General features: G+C 52.5%; 1 protein-coding gene across 2 annotated transcripts in view; it reads left to right on the top strand.

The window, feature by feature from the left end:
• Positions 1-412: 412 nt before the first annotated feature.
• Positions 413-9,631, top strand: part of FKBP5 (FKBP prolyl isomerase 5) — a 102,325-nt gene continuing 93,106 nt past the window's right edge. The window contains exon 1 of one of the 2 annotated variants that reach the window (XM_039912765.1): positions 413-479. The gene's annotated coding sequence lies outside the window, so the exon portion shown is untranslated. The remainder of the gene's footprint in view (positions 480-9,631) is intronic. The other variant, XM_039912764.1, reaches the window with a different exon arrangement.

The raw sequence follows: 9,631 nt of genomic DNA, 5'->3' as shown, positions 1-9,631 counted from the left end.
ATTGATTGAATGAATGAATGAACGAAGCTGTCCGGCCCAGCCACCCCGCCTCCCCCCGCCGGAGCTGCCGAGGCGGGGAGCGCCCGGAGGGGGGCGCTCGGCTCGGACCCGAATTCATACTCTTGAACGAATGAACGAACGAATGAATGAATGAATGACCGAATGAATGAATGAGCCGTCCGTCGCGGGCCGGGAGGGGCAGGGCCGCGGCCACGTGGGCCGCGGCCAAGCGGGGGAGGGCGGGTGGGCGGGCGGGCGGGCGGGGCCTCATTTGCATGGAGCGCGCGTCGCGGCCAATGGGGAGCGGCAGCCGGGGGCCCGCGCGCCGCTGGGGGGCGGGACCCCGGCGGCGGCGGCCAATGGGGAGGCGGCGCGCGCGCGGCGGGGGGCGGGGCCCGGGGGGCCGGAGGCCGGAGGCCGGCAGCCCGCGCGCCCGGCCTGAGTCGGCGGCCGACGGAGCGGGGCGGAGGCGGCAGCAGGTAGCGGCGCGCGCCACCCCTTTTCTTCTCTCCTCTGCTACTTCTTAAGCGCTTCCTCCGGGCCGGGCACTGTACTAAGCGCCGGGCCCGGCCCAGGCTAGCTCCCCCAGCCTCGGGAGGCCCAGGTCGTGGGTTCTAAACCCGCCCCCACTTTAAAGAATGACGGCATTTAGGCGCCTCCTACGTGCCCGGCGCTGTACTGAGCGCTGGGAGGGATAGCGCCCAGGGGGTTGCCCTCCCAGACTCCATCCCCATCCTACAGAGGAGGGAACCGAGGCCCAGCCAGGCGACTCGCCCAAGGTCACCCGGCGGGCAGGCGGACCAGGCGGGATTGGAACCCATGACCGCGGGCTGCCGCTGGGTGACCTTGGACGAGTCGTGGCGCTTCTTGGGACTCAACTGGACGATGGGGGGGGGGCGCCCCCCCACCCTGAGGTCGCCTCCGCCCCGTTGCTTAGGACTCTAATTAGGGGATTTGTTGGAATTTGTTAATAATGTGGGTATTTGTTAAGCGCTTACTCTCTGCCGAGCACTGTGCTGAGCGCTGGGGGAGATCCAGGACCATCAGGTGGTCCCCCCGTGAGGCTCCCAGCCTTCATCCCCATTTTACAGATGAGGTCACTGAGGCCCAGAGAAGTGATGAGCCCAGCAGCGCTGGGCACATAGTAGGCGCTTAAAAACTAGCAGGGTTACTGCGAGCCAAGGGGGTCCCTGGAGGTGGGGACGGAGCTGGAGGGGGTGGGGGGCGGCCCCTGTGTTCATTGAGCGCCTACTATGTGCAGAACACTGTACTGAGCGCTCTGTGTCGGTGAGGGCCGGTGTCCGGCCAGGGGACGGGGTCCTCCCAGCCCCGACTCCCTCCAAGGAGGCTGCAGGACCCACCCTCGGCCTCCCCCGTCGAGGTTGCGGGTGCTGGAGCCCCTTTTGCCCCCTTGGAGCCCCGCTGACCGCGTAATAATAATGTTGGTATTTATTAAGCGCTTACTATGTGCGGAGCACTGTTCTAAGCGCTGGGGGAGACCCAGGGGAATCAGGTGGTCCCACGTGGGGCTCACGGTCTTCATCCCCATTTTCCAGACGAGGGCACTGAGGCCCAGTGAAGTGACTTGCCCACCGTCACCCAGCTAAGTGGCAGAGCCGGGATTCGAACCCATGACCTCTGACTCCAAAGCCCGGGCTGTTTCCACTGAGCCACGCTTGCCCTCGGAGCCCGACCCCGGGGCCAGCAGGCCGTCGTTCCCCAGGGAAAAGCTCCCTCCCTCCCTTCCTTTCCACCGCCGGGATCCATCACCCCGAATTGGATGAGGAAGCCGGGGTTCAGGCCCTTCCCCCGGCCAGTCCGGCCTCGTGGGACCAGCCCTGAACCCTCCATTTTCTCCCTCTGTCCCTGCAAAGCTTTTCACAAGGTCCCCTGGGCCTTGCTTCTCTGCCTTCCGCTCCCCACCTTCCCTTTCCTCCCCCTCCTAAAAAAATAATATCGGTATTTATTAAGCGTTTACTATGCGCCAAACACTCTTCTAAGCACCGGGGTAGATACGAGGTAACTCAGGTTGCCCCACTTCGGGCTCCCAGTCTTCATTCCCCGTTTTACAGATGGGGTAACTGAGGCACAGAGAAGTTAATAATAATAATGTTGGTATTGGTTAAGCGCTTACTATGTGCAGAGCACTGTTCTAAGCGCTGGGGGAGACACAGGGGAATCAGGTTGTTCCACGTGGGGCTCCCAGTCTTCATCCCCATTTTACAGATGAGGTCACTGAGGCCCAGAGAAGTGAAGTGACTTGCCCACAGTCACACAGCTGACAAGTGGCAGAGCTGGGATTCAAACTCATGACCTCTGACTCCAAAGCCCAATAATAATAATTGCTCGGGACAGTGCTCTGCACGTAGTAAGCGCTCAGTAAATACGATCGAATGAATAATCACGATGGTATTTGTACAGTGCTCCGCACATAGTAAGCGCTCAGTAAATACGATCGAATGAATAATAACGATGATATTTGTGAAGGGCTTTGTGCCAGGCACTGTTCTAAGCGCTGGGGTGGATACAAGGTAACTCAGATTGCCCCACGTCGGGCTCCCAGTCTTCATCCCCGTTTTACAGATGAGGTAACCGAGGCACAGAAAAGTTGCCCAATAATAATAATTGCTCAATACAGTGCTCTGCACATAAATACGATCGAATGAGTGAATAATAACGATGGTATTTGGGAAGCGCTTACTCTGTGCCAGGCACTGTTCTAAGCGCTGGGGTGGTTACAAGGTAGGTTGTCCCACGCGGGGGCTCCCAGTCTTCATCCCCTTTGTACAGATGAGGTCACTGAGGCCCAGAGAAGTTGGGACTTGCCCAAGGGCACCCAGCTGATAAGTGGCCGAGCGGGGATTAGAACCCACGACCCAGCCCCCCCCCCCCGCAGCGGAATCCACCCTCCTGCAGCATCCTGTCCCTCCCCCCCGAATCCCGGTCCCACCTAAGACAGATCGCAGGGAAAAGTTGGCTTTGGAGGGGGAAGAAGGAAGGGTGTTGCCCTCCTTCGGTCCGACTTTATTGGGCGCTTGCTTTAGGCCGGATTCTCTAATAATCATTATGGTCCTTGTTAAGCGCTTACTGTGTGCCAAGCACTGTTCAAAACACTGTACTAAGCGCTTGGGGGAGTGAAGTAAACAATCTTGGTGGTCCAGGCAGGTGCAGAGGGGCTTGGGGGGAATCCCAAGAAGCTCATCTAGGAATGGCTTCAAGGAGAGCGCGTGTTTGAAGAGAGTCGTTAGGAGGTGGGGATTGGGTTATTCGTTTAAGGGGGTGAGGGAAGTGACGGGTCTTGGCGGAGGGGAAGTGCAGGCGATGCTTGCGAAGGGTCACTCTCTTACTCCATCTCGGAAGCAAGACCCGAGGGTGAAATATTGAAGGAAATCATCCCTCGTGGGGGAAGGACAGGTGATGGTTTTCTTCTCGCTTGCCCGCTTGCCTGGCAGGAAACCCAAAGGCCCCCGGAACCGTCGAGCTAAGGCATCCAAATATTAAGTCATAAAAAAGGGCCTCGGCTGTTTGGTGGGGAATATTCCGAGGGGACCTATCGAATTTCAGTGGGCAAATTGAATTCTACAGTTATCCCATTAATCTGTACCCACCGATGGTTCCCTGAAAAAGTCTGGAAGAATTATTCCTCACGGGTTCACTACATCCTAAGGGAAGGTTTTTGTGAGCGAATAATAAATCGGAGGAAAAAAAGCCACTGTCCTGGGCAGCGGAGTCACATAGAAGGACAAGTTAACCAAGCATTATCGAGGTCTCATCTAAAAGCGGAGGCTCCTTGGAAAGAGATACGTCCGCCCAGTAGCTGCCGTTAATCGGTCAGTGGTATTTACTGAGGGCTTACTGTGTGCAGACCACTGTGTTAAGCCCTTGGGAGAGCACAGTGCACCAAAGTCGGAGGCCAGGTTCCCTGCCCACCAGGGGTTTACAGTTTAGAGGGGGAGACAGCCATTAATATAAATACATTGGAGAAGCAAGAAGGAGAAAGAGCACGAGTTTGAGAGTCTGAGGACCTGGGTTCTAATTCCAGCTCCTCCACTTGTCTCCAGTGTGACCTGAGGCATGTCACAACTTCTCTGTGCCTCGGTTTCCTCATCTGTAAAATGGGGATTAGATCCTACGCCCTCCCCTTTGGACTATGAATGCAGTGTGGACTGTGTCCAACCTGATTATGTTGTATTCACCCCAGCGCTTAGCATAGTTTTGGCACATAGGAAAAGCTTAATAAATACCAACAGTAATAAATTACAGATATGTTCATAAGTACTGCGGGGTGAACGGTAATGGTATTCGAGTGCTTATTGTGTGCGGACCACTGGGTTTAGCACTTGGGATGAAGGTCTTCTCCTTGCTCCATCCCAGTGTGTTCCCCTTTTCCTAGAAAGGATCGATCTTATCTTGTATCTACCCCAGCGCTTAGTAAAGTGCTTGGTACAAAGTAAGCACTTAAGTCCTGTAAAAAAAAAAAAAATTCAATCCCAACAGACCACAAAAACCCGTACAGTGGGACCAACTAACCATTTGGCCCTGATTATACATTTTTTCTAGGTCATTTACTGAGGAAATGATTTCAATATCTGTCAATTTTGTAATATTTCTGAAATGGCATGAACTTTTTTCCAATCCAATAAATGACTTCATTGTTTCTGTGTCATTGAGAATTCTTGATGCATTAAGTTAGTATATGTTTAGTTGTTTGAGTCAAAGGAAAAAACAGGAGTCCAAGAGTATGAAAACATTCCTTGAAATGGATTCGGCTGCCCCGAAATCCTACTTTCCTGCCCCGAGAACATATCTATTTAAGGTAGAAATGATTTTCCAGACTAATCGCAAAAGCCAGGGATATTCAAATTACCTGCATCAGGGGGCAGGTCCTTGGCATGTAGATTACCCCGTAAGTATAGTTTCTAAAGACTGGATCTCATCTCTGGAATTTCTCCTCTATTTTGAAGTTGTTGGTCTGCATGTAGCGTATTATTAAGTCGGTTTGAAAGTGTTAAGTCTCAGGGGAACACTGCAGTGATATTGAGGCCCGTCTACTAAGAGGGTTTTGTGTTGTTTTTTTTAAGTCCTCTTTCAATTCGTGGTGGATTCATGCAGGAGCAATTTATTATAAGAGAGGAAAAAATCGGTTTAATGTTTTACCCGTCCCGTCTGAATTCTAGCCCTCTGATAGCCACTAGGGGGAGTTTATAGGCCTGCACCTCGTAGATTGATCCCTTTCGGGGAAATAATTTCAAAATAGGAAATAAAGATGATTTTTTAAAAGGCTAATAAAAATAAATAATGGCCCTTTTTAAGCCCTTACTATGTGCAAATCACCGTTCTAAGCGCCCGAGGGGATACAAGGCGATCAGGTTGTCCCCCGCCGGGCTCCCGGCCTTCATCCCCATTTTACAGATGAGAGAACTGAGGCCCAGTGAAGTGACTTGCCCAAGGTCACACCGCTGACAAGGGACCGAGCCAGGACTAAAACCCAGCCCCCCGACTCCCAAGCCCGTGATCTTTCCACTGAGCCACGCCGCTTCTGATAAAGCTTCAGAGACGCTCTCTCCTTCGGTTCCTTTGTCGTCGGACTTTGGGCTCCAGATAGAATCAACTCTGCGTGGTTTGTTTTTTTTTTCTCCGGGCGATATAATCAGCTGCCCATCGGAACGGTAATCGCTGGTTGAGCGAAAGGACTGGTATAAGGAAACAGTCCCACCCATGGGAAGGTTTATTAAGGAACACCTGTAAGGGGGGGAGAAGCAGCATGGCCTAGAGGATGGAGGACGGGCCTGGGAGTCAGGGGATCCGGGTTTTAATCCTGCCTCCGCCACGTGCCGGCTGCCTGATCCTGGGAAGTCACTTGACTTCTCTGTGCCTCAGTGCCCTCATCTGTAAAACGGCACTTGGGACCGTGAGCTCCGTGCGGGACGCGGACGGTGTCCGACCCGATCTGCTCGTGCCCACCTCGGCGCTTAGTACGGCGTCCGGCGCGTAGTGAACGCTAATGCCGTAATGATTACGAAGAGAGATGAATCACTGAAAGACGTTGCCTAGGTGGCCGTAGAAATGGGACGAGCAGCCGAGTTACGAGCTCCAAGTTACACAGCAGCATTTGAAAGCCAGAGTGTTCCCACCGAAAGTACTGACAGTCCTAGAGATGCAGTTCGTCCAAGGAAAACTTCCTAAAGATTGCGGTTCTTGGGGCCAGGAGTGTCCTCAGCGAGGGATGAAATGAGCTTTTACAAAAGTGAAATCGGACTCTGAAAACATTATCGGGATTAAAATACGTGCGAGGATCGGAACCCGATTGAGCAACTGTAAATCTTAATGCGTTTAACCCTTAGAGCTCTCTGCCTAGGGGGAGTTAATTTGTAAAGTGTAAAATCTTCTGGGAGAGGGGCAGAAGAGAGGAGAGCACGTTGATTGGAAAGGGTGGTGGCCTCTGGCAATTTCCGGGAAAGCTTTTGTGTCAAAACATACCACTTTAGTCACCCTTCCAATCAGTACAATAGAGTCCGAAGACCCGCTCCCTGTCCAGTTTTCCCTCCCAGACACTCTTCCGGGTGTTGTTGTTCGGGGGCCTCAAGGTAGGAAGCGTGGCCTAGTGGATAGAGCACGCACCGGCCAGGGAGTCAGAAGGTCACCGGTCTAATCCCTGCCCCGCCTCTTGTTTGCTGTGTGGCTTTGGACAGGTCCTTTCTCCGGGCCTCAGTGACCTCATCTGTAAAACGGGGATTGAGACCGGGAAGGGCCAGGGACTGTGGCCAACCCGATTTGCTTGTAGCCACCCTAGCGTTTAGTAAAGTGGAAGCAGCGTGGCTCAGCGGAAAGAGCTTGGGCTTCGGAGTCAGAGGTCATAATAATAATAATAATATTGGTATTTGTTAAGCGCTTACTATGTGCAGAGCACTGTTCTAAGCGCTGGGGTAGACACAGGGGAATCAGGTTGTCCCACGTGGGGCTCCCAGTCTTCATCCTCATTTTACAGATGAATGAGTTCGACTCCCGGCTCTGCCACTTGTCAGCTGTGTGACGGTGGGCGAGTCACTTAACTTCTCCGTGCCTCAGTGACCTCATCTGTAAAATGGGGATTAACTATGAGCCTCACGTGGGACAGCCTGATTATCCTGTATCTACCCCAGCGCTTAGAACAGTGCTCTGCACAGAGTAAGCGCTTAACAAATACCAACCTTATTATTAAAGTGTCTGTAAAGTTTAAAGTTTAACGTTTAGTAAAGTGACTGTCTCTGTTGCCGATTGGTACATTCCAAGCGCTTAGTACAGTGCTGTGCACACAGTAAGCGCTCAATAAAGACTATTGACTGAATGAATGAATGAATAAAGTGTCTGGCACACAGTAGGCGCTTAACAAATACCACTCTTATTCCTATTATGAGGAAATAAGTCGCTGCTGGTTTTCCAAATGTGAAAACTGGGACCCTCTTGGGTGCTATTGTTCTTGCTTCATGGTGAAGGAAGATCCGGGAACGGTTGAACCTTTTATAAACCCCACTCTCAGCCCCACAGCACTTATGTCCGTATCCACAATTTATTTATACTCTTGTCGCTCTCCCCCTCTGGACTGTAAGCTAGTGTCTACCAAAGTTCCTGCCTGCGCCTCGTTCCCTGCCTCAGTTACCTCATCTGTGAAAAGGGGATTGAGACCGTGTCCAACCCGATTTGCTTATATTCACCCCGGCGCTTAGTACAGTGCCTGGCACGTAATAAGCGCTTACCAAACACCACCGTTATTTATTAGTATTATTATCTTCCAACTTGCCTTTGCTCCAGGCTCATCGACTACTTGCAGTTTCCTTGCCCCACAGTGAGTTTCACTTGTTCTATTTTAGGAAGCGGGCACCTTAGTGTACGGGAGGCGGGATTGGCGTTCAGGACGCCCCGATGGTGTTCTTAATTTTTAATCTGATCTTCCTTGGCGAATTCTGGGAGCTAGAGAACCTGCTTACCCGGGATTGAAAGGCTGCCGCTGATGAAGAGGTGGCGGCGAGGGAGAGGGTGGGAAGAGGGACTAGGTAATAAATAGCGAGCTCCTCCAGGAGAGACGTGAATATGGCAAGTTTCATTTCGGCAGCTGATGTTACTTGTCTTGAGGAGGTCTGGAAGGAAGTCCCTCTGGCTCTGCCTCTCATCTTGGCCTCGTCCTCCTTCGTGTTTCCCTTTGTGCCCCCTCAGTAGATCGGCCTTCCTGCCCCCAGATGTGAGTTAAATAGCCCTAGGAAAGTGGGGTGGGGAGCGGGGGGTGTGTGTGCTGCTAATGTCCCATGAGCTGTCGTTTTCAGTGGTATTTAAGCACTTACTCTATGCCAGGCACTGTAGTAAGCACTGGGGTAGGTACAAGCTGTTCAGGTTGGACACAGTTTCTGTCCCAAATGGGGCTCACAGTCTTAATCCTCGTTTTACAGGCGACGGAACAGGCACAGAGAAGCTAAGTGATTTGCCGGAGATCACACAGCAGACAAGTGGCAGAGCCGGGATTAGAACCCAGGTCCTCTGATTCCCAGGCCCGTGCCTCATTCCCGTGCCGCTGCTTGACCTCAAAGGGGAGAAATGTCTGACCAGAGACAGTTTGATTTCTGACCCTGCACTAATCTGCCGTGGGCCTGGGAGTCAGAAGGACCTGGGCTGTAATCCCGGCTCTGCCGTTTGCCTGCTGCGTGACCCTGGGCAAGTCGTTCGGCTTCTGTGCCTCAGTTTCCTCATTCGTATAATGGGGATTCAATACTTATTCTCCCTCCTACTTAGACAGTGAGCCCCATGTGGGATGGGGACTGTGTCTGACCTCACTGAGTCACATTTAGAAAAGCGGCGTGGCTCAGAGGAAAGAGCCCGGGCTTGGGAGTCAGAGGTCGTGGGTTCGAATCCCGGCTCTGCCACTCGGCAGCTGTGTGACTGTGGGCAAGTCACGTCACTTCTCTGGGCCTCAGTTCCCTCATCTGTAAAATGGGGATGAAGACTGTGAGCCTCACGTGGGACAACCTGAATTACCCTGAATCTACCGCAGCGCTTAGAACAGTGCTCTGCACATAGTAAGCGCTTAACAAATACCAACATTATTATTATTATTATTATATCTACCCCAGCGCTTAGAACAGTGCTTGACACATAGTAAGCATGTGACAAATACTATTATTTGGAAAACCACTGGTCAGTTTGTCATCACTCCCCCTGCAAAGCTTGGTTTTTCACCCCCATTACATAGATGGGGAAACTGAGGACCAGTGCTTTGGCTGATGGAATGTGCTTAGATGAGCCAGGGAAGAGTGCTATAGTAGCAGCCTGGCCTGATGGAAAGAACACAGGCCTAGGAGTCAGAGGACCTGGGTTCTAATCCCGGCTCTGCCGAGTGCTTGCTGCGTGACCTTGGGCAAGTCACTTAACTTCTGTGCCTCAGTTTTTCTCAGTGGCGAAGGAGGGATTCAGGACGTGTTCTTCCTCCTCCTGTGAGCATCGTGTGGGACAGGGACTGCGTCCGGCTGATTAACTTGTGCCTCCTCCAGCATTTACAACGGTGCTTGACACCTAGTAAGCGCTTAACAAATAACGTAAAAAAAAACCAACAGAGCTGGAGAGGGTCCAGTGGACCTCCAGGGTCATAGGTGATGGTTTTTCC

The sequence above is a fragment of the Ornithorhynchus anatinus genome, chromosome 7 (genome assembly GCF_004115215.2).
Source record: "Ornithorhynchus anatinus isolate Pmale09 chromosome 7, mOrnAna1.pri.v4, whole genome shotgun sequence".
Taxonomy (NCBI): domain Eukaryota; kingdom Metazoa; phylum Chordata; class Mammalia; order Monotremata; family Ornithorhynchidae; genus Ornithorhynchus; species Ornithorhynchus anatinus.
Note: the sequence above shows the minus strand (reverse complement) of the source record. Positions and strands in the feature narration are given on the sequence as shown.